Source organism: Mus musculus, chromosome 5 (assembly GCF_000001635.26).
Source record: "Mus musculus strain C57BL/6J chromosome 5, GRCm38.p6 C57BL/6J".
NCBI lineage: Eukaryota > Metazoa > Chordata > Mammalia > Rodentia > Muridae > Mus > Mus musculus.
In genome coordinates, this window is record NC_000071.6 from 106,212,515 (window position 1) to 106,223,756 (window position 11,242).

Here is an 11,242-nt window from a genome sequence, read left to right on the forward strand (position 1 = left end):
CAACTAGGGAATGTTTTCAACATTTATTGTGGCATAAAGAAAAAGAACTGTGCTAATGTGTGTAATAACACATTTGCATGATCCATGCACAGCCAGGCCAGCAAACTCCACTTGTAGATATTAGTCATCCATTACTTAGAATTGTCCAGATATTAACCTAGGGAACCAACAAACAAACAATATAAACTTTTTTTTTTCAATTTCAATTTCAATCCACTGAGGGGTTTTTCGTCTCCACTTATTGCCTCATTAAACACACATTGATCCCTTTAGCCTCACGGAGGTAGGGCTCCATTGTGAGTCAGTTTCTCCCTCTGTATTCTCTCTGTATTCCTTCAAGATCAGTCCACACCTGAGCCTGGAGTCACTGGTCCCCATTCTTTCAGATATCTTTACTCATCTTTCTTCTCTTTACACACACACACACACACACACACACACACACACACACACTCACATTCACACACACAGTGTTATCCCCAGCTATACCAGTGTTGGGAATTTACAGAAAACACTCCAAGTCAACGTGTCACAGACGTGTTGTGACACAATTCACAATACTTACTACAACCTCCTTCTTGGAGGCTGGGCCTGGTGGTGCACGCACACCTTTAATGCCAGCATTTGGGAGACAGAGGCAGCCGGATATCTGAGTCTGAGGCCAGCCTGGTCTACAGATCGAGTTCCAGGATAGCCAGCTAGGTCTATGTAGAGAAACCCTGCCTTGAAAAACCAAGCACCTAAATAACCAACCAAACAACAACAAAACAACCAATCAACCAAAAAAGGGCCTTCTAGGGCTTAATATGCACTAAAGCTCAGTGGTAGAGGAGGCATGTGTCCAGTGTGTACGAGTCCCTGTGTTCAATTCCCAGTGCCACCTCTGAGAGAGACAGAAAGAGACACACACAGAGACAGAGAGCCTTTTATTTAATACAAACCATCTTTAAATTGATCCACTTTTGGTATCTCTATCATTCCTCTACCGGTCCACATTTTGCCCCCCACCCCCAGGCTACTAATTAGTGCTTTTCAAAATCAGCACCCATCCCTTCCATTCTAGACTACACAAAGAGGCCAGGAAACAGAACAGGTTTGGGTCCTTGGTTTGCCCCCTCTGAATTCTGCCTCTAAATGTTTCAGTGTCTGCTCTATATCCCAGTTGGATTTTACAACTATCAGTGTAACTCTCTCCTTCTAAATGGGAGCTAAAGGGAGTTTAATGACAAAACTCTGTGAAGACCGGTGCTAGGCTGGGGCAGGGGTGGGACGGTGAAATAAGATTGAAGTACGCAGAACCAGGAAGGAGTGATTGTTCTCTAAGTTTAAGGGGTTCTACTCTTTAAATGTGTCTTTCTTTCCCTGGTAGTCCCACTGAAGTTTGACCCTGAGGAACCACACTCCCCCACCCTCCCCTACCCCCACCCCCACAGCCCTTGTGGTGGTGTGTGCTTGTCATCTCAAACCTGGGAAGGCAGAGACAGGAGGATACTCAGGCTTGCTGTCCAGTCTGAGTGGCTGAATTAGAGCAACAGGCCAATGAGGTCTCACACGAGGTGGTGAGGAATGATACCTGAAGCTGACCTCATGTACACACACACACACATGCCTTTTGCATCCACACACACATGTGCATGTTTACACACATGAACACATATGTACACACACACACACACACACACATATATATTATATCCCTTTTTATGACCTCAGCACAAGATCTGACTCACAAGTATGCCACCAGCCATTCTCCATCATCCACTCCAGGTTTTGTCATTCCCAAAGCACCATGCTCGAGTAGAACTATGATTTCTCCTCCTCTTCCTCTATCACCACCACCACCACCACCACCACCACCACCACCACCAGCAGCAGCAGCAGCACTGCCACCATCTCCCAAATTCAACCCCTCTCTGGCTCTCTCCCACTCACAGGGAAGCTCTTTTAGGGTAAGGCTTCTCAGCCTCCAGGAGGCCAGTCCTCCTGCTCACACTCCAGCTTTCCTACCTGCTGGGCCTCCCCTTCAAAGCACAAGCATTTCTCTCCTCTTGTCTTACAGGCAAATTTGCTTTAATGGCACCTAAATACGTGCAGAAAATTATTGACCCCCCCACATTAAAATAAAGCCTTGTGGCCTTTCTGAATATGTAAGTCGGACGCATAAATAATGCATTCTCGTTTATTAGAAAGTCATGCAACTTGTAAAATTATATGGAAGAAAGTAGAAGATAAAATAACCCAAGTCCTGCCACCCTTAATGGTCTTCGTTAATATTCATGCAACTGAACTTTCACATGTCTTTGGGCACATCCACATCTGTATCCCACATTTTATATAAATAGATTTTTATTATCCATACCTTTTAAATATTATACACAACTTTCCCCTGATCTTCAAACTTTCTGTTTACTTATGTCCCCTTCACCATGTCCTTCGTACGACCCTGGACCCAGGGGGAAAATATTAACAATTTGGAATATAGCCTTTCATGTTTGTTTCCTGGCTTCCTTGTCATGAGTGAATAGTTAAGGACATATATTTGGTTTTGTGGTCATTTACAGTATGAACGTTAGACCGCGCAATATTCCCTGCTTCTCTCTGGTTCCTAAGAAAGAACTGTTAGTCAACCAATATTGACGTGTTCGCCAGCTGCTGCATCATGGTATAAACGTATCAAAGTTTATCTAACCAGTCTGCTACTGATGAATGTTCAGAGTATTTAAAAAATACTCCACATGCCATAATGAATATAATATTCTTTTTCAGATTGGTAATTTCATTTATAATAGACTTCTCCATAATGTAGATTGATCTTACCATGTCTCTCTCCTACAATTATAATGCACATTCCAGGCCGTAAGACTCTTGGGTTCTTATCTGTCATTTTATCATCAATGTGTGATAGCCATGAAACTCTGATCATCCTTTTTTAAAATTCATGATGAGGAATGGTTCTTTGGAAGTAGATCCCAACAATAAAGGTCTCAAGATCGTCTGAAGAAATGCAGATTTAAAAACTGAAGTTATGTGCTGGAGCCACTGTGGCCAAACCCAGGCCACACTGCTGCTGCTCACCCGTCGCCCCACCCCCACCCCCCATCGTGCACTAGCGGTCTCAAAAGATTCAAAGTCCAAGATGGCAACCCTCAAGGACCAGCTGATTGTGAATCTTCTTAAGGAAGAGCAGGCTCCCCAGGACAAGATTACAGTTGTTGGGGTTGGTGCTGTCGGCATGGCTTGTGCCATCAGTATCTTAACGAAGGACCAGGCAGATGAGCTTGCCCTTGTTGACGTCATGGAAGACAAACTAAAGGGTGAGATGATGGATCCCCAGTATGGCAGCCTCTTCCTTAAAATACCAAAAATTGTCTCCAGCAAAGACTACTGTGCAGAGGCAGGCGGATTTCTGAGTTCGAGGCCAGCTTGGTCTACAAAGTGAGTTCCAGGACAGCCAGGGCTACACACAGAGAAACCCTGTCTCGAAAAACCAAAAAAAAAAAAAAAAAAAAAAAAAAGACTACTGTGTGACTGCAAACTCCAAGCTGGTCATTATCACAGCGGGGGGGGGGGGGGGTGCCGGGGGTGGGCGGGGGGAGTGTCAGCAAGAGGGAGAGAGCTGACTTAATCTGGTCCAGCGAAACGTGAACATCTTCAAGTTCATCCTTCCGAACATTGTGAAGCACAGTGCTGCTTATGGTCTCAAATCCAGTGGATATCTTGACCTACGTGGCTTGGAAAATCAGTGGCTTTCCCAAAAGCCAAGTTATTGGAAGTGGTTGCAATCTGGGTTCAGCTCGGTTCTATTACCTGATGGGAGAGAGGCTGGGGGTTCACCCGCAGAGCTGTCACGGCTGGGTCCTGGGAGAACATGGCGACTCCAGTGTGCCTGTGTGGAGTGGTGTGAATATTGTCGGCGTCTCCCTGAAGTCTCTGAACCCAGAACTGGGCACTGATGCAGACAAGGAGCAGTGGAAGGAGGTTCACAAGCAGGTGGTGGACAGTGCATATCCGAAGATCAAGCTGAGAGGTTACACATCCTGGGCCATTGGCCTCTCTGTGGCAGACTTGGCCGAGAGCATAACGAAGAACCTTAGGCGGGTGCATCCCATTTCCACCATGATTAAGGGTCTCTATGGAATCAATGATGACGTCTTCCTCAGTGTCCCATGTATCCTGGGACAAAATGGAATCTCGGATGTTGTGAAGGTGACTCTGACTCCCGAGGACGAGGCCCGCCTGAAGAAGAGTGCAGACGCCCTCTGGGGAATCGAGAAGGAGCTGCAGTTCTATCCCAGTGTCCTCACACTTCACTGTCCAGGCTGCAGCAGGGATTCTAGGGAGACCACACCCTTCTCATCTGAGCTGTGGTTAGTACAGTGGTGTTGAGGTGGTGTAGGGAAACATCTCAGTTCCCACAGCTCTGCCCTGCTGCCAAGTGGTACTTGTGTAGTGGTAACCTGGTTAGTGTGACAGTCCCACTGTCTCCGAGACACACTGCCAACTGTGCAGGCTTCGATTACCCCGCGAGCCTTCTGCATTGCTGCCCTGTGCACCCTCACCAAACATGCCTAGGCCAACAAGTTCCCAGTTAGTCATAACCTGGCTCCAGTGTGTACGTCCATTATGCATATCTTGTGTAAATGTTCTACAGGATATTTTATGTATTATATATGTCTGTAGTGTGCACTGCAATATTATGTGAAATGTAAGATCTGCATATGGATGATGGAACCAACCAATCAAGTGTCATGACAATGAAAACACCAAATAAACCTTGAACAGTGAAGAAAAAAAAAACAAAGTTATTCCTGGCTTATCAAATTAGTGAAAAGTTCAAGAGAATTCACACTTGCCTGGATGCACATGTGATACAAAGGAGACCAATGCTAGTCACACAAGAAACACTCATTTTTCCTGGCTTTTGTGTCCTACGCTTTCATTCATGAGAACTCCAGTCACACCTTACTCCTTTAAGGTCTCTAGCACCCTGCTTGTCCACCTTCTCTTAGTTTTTCCTCCAAGATTTGTAAGCTCCATGCTTCACACTTCCAACTCCATTATTCTCGGGGTTCCTTTTAACACACGAGAAGGGGTAGGAACAGACTTTCTCCTTCCTCCAGATGGGAACAAATGATACTGGCATCACTATTCAATACTTTATTCATTGCTGAATCTGGGACCCAAGGTCAGACATTACCTCAGCTGGGTCACATTTGCCTTGGGGAGTGCATAGGGCAGGTTATTTGGTCCACTGGCTTCCCTGGCCCTTCAGATTGTCAACTATAGATCATGGAGACTTGTCAACCCTGGGTGAGCAGTATCCTGTAATACATGCATAGAAGGTATAAGCTCTGCTTCTTTTAGTTATTATTTGACCATTTTCTCTCTTGCAAACCTCTCTTTCCCTGGTCAGGTTTGCTCCAGAGAGCAGGCTCATTTTGGGATTTCTGAGCTGATGGCTCTGTTGTTATTGTTGTTGTTAAATCTCTGGCTCTATGAGGCTTGACAGCCAGAAGATTCGCCATAATGTTGCTGCCCAGCCACAAGATTATAACTGTCCCCTCTTCTACCACTATGCAATCATGTTTTTCCATTGCACTCAGTGGAGCAATATCATCTCCCTGGGAGTTAAGTCTCCTATAACTTCTTTTAAGTCATGTTCTCTGATAATAACTTCTTAATTGAAATTATATCCATCCAATAAATTTAACTTTGGAAAAGTCCAGACTTTGTTAGTAAGAAGAAATGGCTGCCACATGCTGACAAAGCCTCCAGGTGTCCCTGAGATTTGACAGGGCCTGAGCCCTGCTTCATCACTGCAATGTACCAGGTACCCACAATTCCTTGGAGTGTAATTTGCTCACTTCTGTCTGTTCAATTATCAGACTGGCTATGCTTTTTGATCATCTTTTGCATTAACATTTACTGAGACGATCATTTGGAAGGACATTTCTGGAAAGTTCCCTCAGTGGTTGCTTTATACAGTATATTTCCATTCACATTTGGACAAAAAAAAAAAAGCCACATTAAAAAAATACTAGAACCAGAAAGAGACAAGGTATTTCCTTACAGGCATTATCAATAAAATATCCACCCTTCTATGGAGGCTTCATAGTGTAGCTATCTCTGGTCAACTCTGGGCAGTGCCTCCAGGTCCCACATAAGCGAGATACAGGAGTATAGCCTAGAGGACCGGTAAGACAGCTCAGCAGGTAAAGGTGCTCACCCCATGCCTGGTGATGTGAGTTCAATTCCCAGGACCCACATGGTACAAGGATGAATTGACCCCCACAGGGTAATCTCTGATACCCACATTCATGCTAAATAAATGAATACATTTTCTAATAACAAGAACACTGACTTTTCTAATGAAGAGGACAGTTTAGGACAATTGTACATGCAGAAGTCAGTGAGCTGATACTGGGTCTTACTTTTAACAAGTATTCTATAAAAATATTTTCCCTCTTCTCACTTCTCAAAGTCATGGTTCTAGCTCAGTCCTCCTTTTGATAATCTCTATGTCCTCCATGAAGAACTAGAAAGAGTGTCAGTTCCTAAGGAAAGACCTCTCTGCAGAGTCTTAGCATGTGTGGCATCAGGTTGATATGTCTCTTTCAGAAAGGTAAATCGAAACCTTAGTCTGTGAAAGCTATGGCTTCGTTGCTGGTCTCATCACTTGGAAAGTGTTAATTGGTATTAGCTGAAGGCAGATCGCCCTGCCCTTTGTTAATACGATGTTCCTGTTCTTTTTTGCCTCAGAGGGAGCACTGTTCTAATTGAAAGGCAGCTCTACAACTTGCCAGGTAGGGAAGAGAAAGCCACTGCTAATTTGCCCACTGTCACACTTACTTTTGCTCTTCATTAGACCAAGGGAAGAAGACAGTGATCGCAGGTGTCCTGTAGAGAGAATGGGGTGCAAGGGAGGTGTGCCTGGTTCTCATTATTGTCTAGGAACCCAAGGAACCCACTGGACAGAAGAGAGCCTTTCTTTATTCAAAGCCTTTCTAAACAAATATAATCGCTCCCTGCTTGTGATAAGCACTTATATCAAAACCAGTCTTCATTCACACATGAAAGTACTATTGAAAAAAGCAATATATATGACAGCCACCTTTCGAGGTGCCAGCGTCAGGGCTGTGAAAGAGAAACAGGGGTCTTTTCTCCCAATAGTAGATGGCTAGAGGTGCAAGGTCATCTCCATTATTAATGAGAAGCACAGAAGAAGTGCATAACAGGGAGGTTGATCCGATGGAATGAGAGGCTAGCCTGGGTGGCCTCTGCAAGAGGTGACATTTGAGCAGGGACCTGAATTCGAAGAGGAGGAAGTAATGTAACTTTGTGGGCCAAAGATTTAAGAAGGGTCACAGGCCCTGGAGCTTGGTCTGCCTGGGTGTGTCTGAAAACATGGGAGGTCAGAGGATGTTGCTTGGACCTTAGATGGCCAGCCATTTGATGGGTTTGAGCTTCGTGACTAACTAGAAGCGTGTTGTATTGAGATTGGGTCAGGACCCTACCACCCAACCCTTCAGCACTTTCAAGTCTACTCTCTAGCACTTTGATAAACGCATCCCAGAAAGGCGCATACTCTAGACTCTTTCACAGACTTGCATGTCATGAGAGTGTGCAAAGGTATCCACACACTCATGGGTGTGTATATACATAGTACATGTATTTTCCATACTCAAGGAAGCTGACCGTCTTCCCTGGGTAGCAACCTGAAGTTTCAGACAAGGGCCCTCAGCCACTCTTTTCTTCTGCAGGTCCCAGAGAACTAGGGCTTTGTATCATCCATATGTATCCTTAATGTGCTCAAAACATAAGGCAGCGGGGTTAAATGCTGAGCTTAGTGCTTCGCTGGGCAGACAAACCTCTTCCAAATACAATTGAGCCAGAGTCTCAGACGTGCGAACCCTCAGGGTTAAGTGAGAGACTGATACACTCCTCAAATCCCTGTTCTCAGAAAGCATGGGTACAATCCATTCTTACGTAATGTTCTCAGATTGTTTATCTTGCAACTCTTCCCATTTCGTTTCCTGGCCCAGGTAGAGTTTGTGAATTAGGGTCATCTCTGCAATCGCCAGGTATGGAAAGTACATTGTCTTATTGGATAGAACATCTCTCTCCTAACTTGTATCTGAGTAGGTCTGGATGTAGCAGCCCTAGAATGTGATCCTGAAACAAACATACAAGCCTCAAACTCTACAACTGTGCTTAATTTATGTTGTAAAAATACGGAGTAAATTAAAATCTCAACAATTTTGAATGAAATTTTATCTCTTCTCCAATTTCACTTAAAATTTTAATTGTCTTTAGACGTAAGTTGTATTTAATCTTAGTAGAAAATTTAAATAAAAGGTTAAATTTTGAAACAATGTAAAACTATTTTAATATTACTAATCATTTTGTTTTGTTTAGTAAAAGTTAAATTCAATTATTTAAATTTTTTTCATTCCTTCAGTTACATAAAAATTTTATACCATAGCTTCATATATATTTATTTTTAATTTTTTCTCCACTAGATGGTGAAGTTAAATCTGGATGTATTGGCATGAAGGTTGATGAACTCTGGACCAGCTTGGGCTACAAAGGTAAGTTCTACAAAACAAGAAGGGAAACTATTATCTTACTCTTTATTGGTTCAATTTATGACTTTAGATATTTAGATGCAGAGGTGGTGGTATTTACTTATTCCCCGTGGAGGGGATGGGCACAAATATGAAGGGTGTCCACATAGAGCCCTGCAGACCAGGGTTTGACTCCTAGTTTGATGGTAGCCATGAGACAGTTCTGAGCAATGTAACTAGAAGCCATCACACTGAGATGTGAGGATGACTTTCTCCCTCTGACACCCTCCAGCACTCCCGAGTCTAATCACTGGAACTTATAAACACATCATAGAGAATCTAAGGCTGTCTCAGTCCACACTCACAGCCCACGAGGAGTCTGGATGGAGATAAAGCTGAAGTAAAGAAGGGCTCCCTATCTGGCTTCTCCCACACTTTCATTCCAGGGCACCTTGACATTATCCATTCAAGCAGTGCAAGGGACAGCGTGATCGTCCAGGAGGTCCATATGTCATATTCAGGTCATATGTTTCAGCAGTTGGTCTGTCTTGCTTTGTGTCAGTCTGTCTTGCTTTGAGTCCTGGCCCCCTCCCTTATTCTTCTGCTTGACTTTGAGTAGCTCATTTGAACTCTCTCTGTCCCTCAGGAGGTTAAGTGTCTGATTCATATGATCACTGTGAAGTCTAAATCAAATCAACTCCATGCAAATTTAAAACAGGAGCCAGCATGTGCACTAGTTAGAAATACTTTTCTTCCTACTGGACACAAAGTGATAACCCTGGATAGGGCAAGGATTTGGTTCTCTGAATTTTGTGTTATTTCTTTAACTGAGCAATTCTTGGAGAGGTAAAGTTTTCAAACTTGGCAGTATTCAGGCAGGGGCTGAATATAGAAGCAATTATAGCCTAGAAGGAAAATTGAATTTCTAGTGCAAAGATATACATACACACACACATACACACATATACACACACAATCACACACACATACATACACAGATACATACATACATATATACATACATATACATACACACGTACATGCATACATACATACACACATATATACATACATACACACATACACACAATCACACATGCATACACAAACAAACACACACACACAAACACACACATACACACAAGCACACACATACATACAAACATAATCACATGCACACACACACACACACAGTGGAACTTCAATTCTTGCTGCTGTGGAAAGGTCTTTGCCCAGACACCCGTGGGGCTTGCTGTGGTTCTCCACCACCTTTCTGAGTGAGCCTCACTGCACTGTGGCCAGCCTTTCCTTCACTATCCTCAGCTAACAGTGCAGCTCACCACTGCTATTCTCACCGTCCCTCACACTCTCCGTCTCAGAGCATTTATCCTTGCCTTTCACCGCCCGTCTCTTCAGCAGAGTTAAGGTTCACAACAAGAGACTTGTTCTCTGCTCTTCTAGGAGTGGCATGTATACAGTAGGCATCAGCAAATATTTATTGAATGATGAAATAAGCAAGTGTACTTTGATACTCATATTCCACGACTCCTCCAGGCTTCTTAATTAAAGCCTGCTGCAAGTTTCTTAACAACGCCATTCCAGTGTTGCCTCTGTGTGAAGTTGTTCTTATAGATCTTCCTGACCCCAGAGAGACAACTGCTCCACGGTACTTCCTCAGCATTTATGTATTCCTTTGTCCTATTATTCATTAGCCGGTATGTTTGTCTCAGCTTCTCTATATGTAATGAGTTTCTCTACATCAAGCGCCATTGCTGGTTCATCTCTGTACCTCTCCTCTTTGTGTTCAGTGAATGAAAAATGAGTACTTCTTTTCTAAGACACACACACACCACACATGCACATGCATGCATGCACACACATGCACACATACATGTACACATACATGTACTCATAAGAACACATGTACATGTGAATGCATGCATACACATATACACGCATAAACACACATATATACATACACACATGTATGTGCACACACAGCACACATGTACACACATAAAATGAAACCATATGCACCTTTAACAAAAGGGTCTTTCAGATTCCAGAGCTGTGTCTGAGAAGCTAGTGTTAAATGTGTATCAAACAGATCCTTTAAGGTCTTCCTTCATTCCTGGATCCAGAGTCCTGATTCCAGCCCTTCTGCTGAGATCAAGGTGAAAGCCCATGGCCAGGATCATGAAGAGTGCAGCTGGTGAGCCTAGAGTTGGATACAGGAGACCTGATGCTGCCCAGATACCCAGGGTCCCCAGTCAAAGAGAAGCCAGAGGAAATGTGCAGCCGTCCAGTCTCAAGGACAAGGGGTTAACTCATTTTGTCAGTACTTCAGGTGTTCTGTCTTGGTCAGACTTCCCATTGAGAGAAGCACAGCTCTCACACCTACAACACCAGCTCCTGTGCTGAGAAGCAGAGGAAAGGTAGGAGGAGATGAAGCCCACCGCTCCTGTCCTCGAGGCTGAGCCCACTGCTCCCATTTGCAAGACTCTTCAGCATGTGTGGCAAAGCCTTTCATTACCAGGTGCCTGCTCTAGATTAGGAAGTGTGCTTTCTATAGGGTACTCAAGATATGGAAAGATGACAAGAAATGTCCTTCCCTCAGTATGTAGAAGGGCTGACGAAAACACGCTACGTTGCTTCAGATGATGGTTCTGGTCAGTGTT

At 43.9% G+C, this 11,242-nt stretch overlaps 1 pseudogene; it reads left to right on the forward strand.

The window, feature by feature from the left end:
* Gm5987 (predicted gene 5987) lies at positions 3,028–4,786 on the forward strand (annotated as a pseudogene).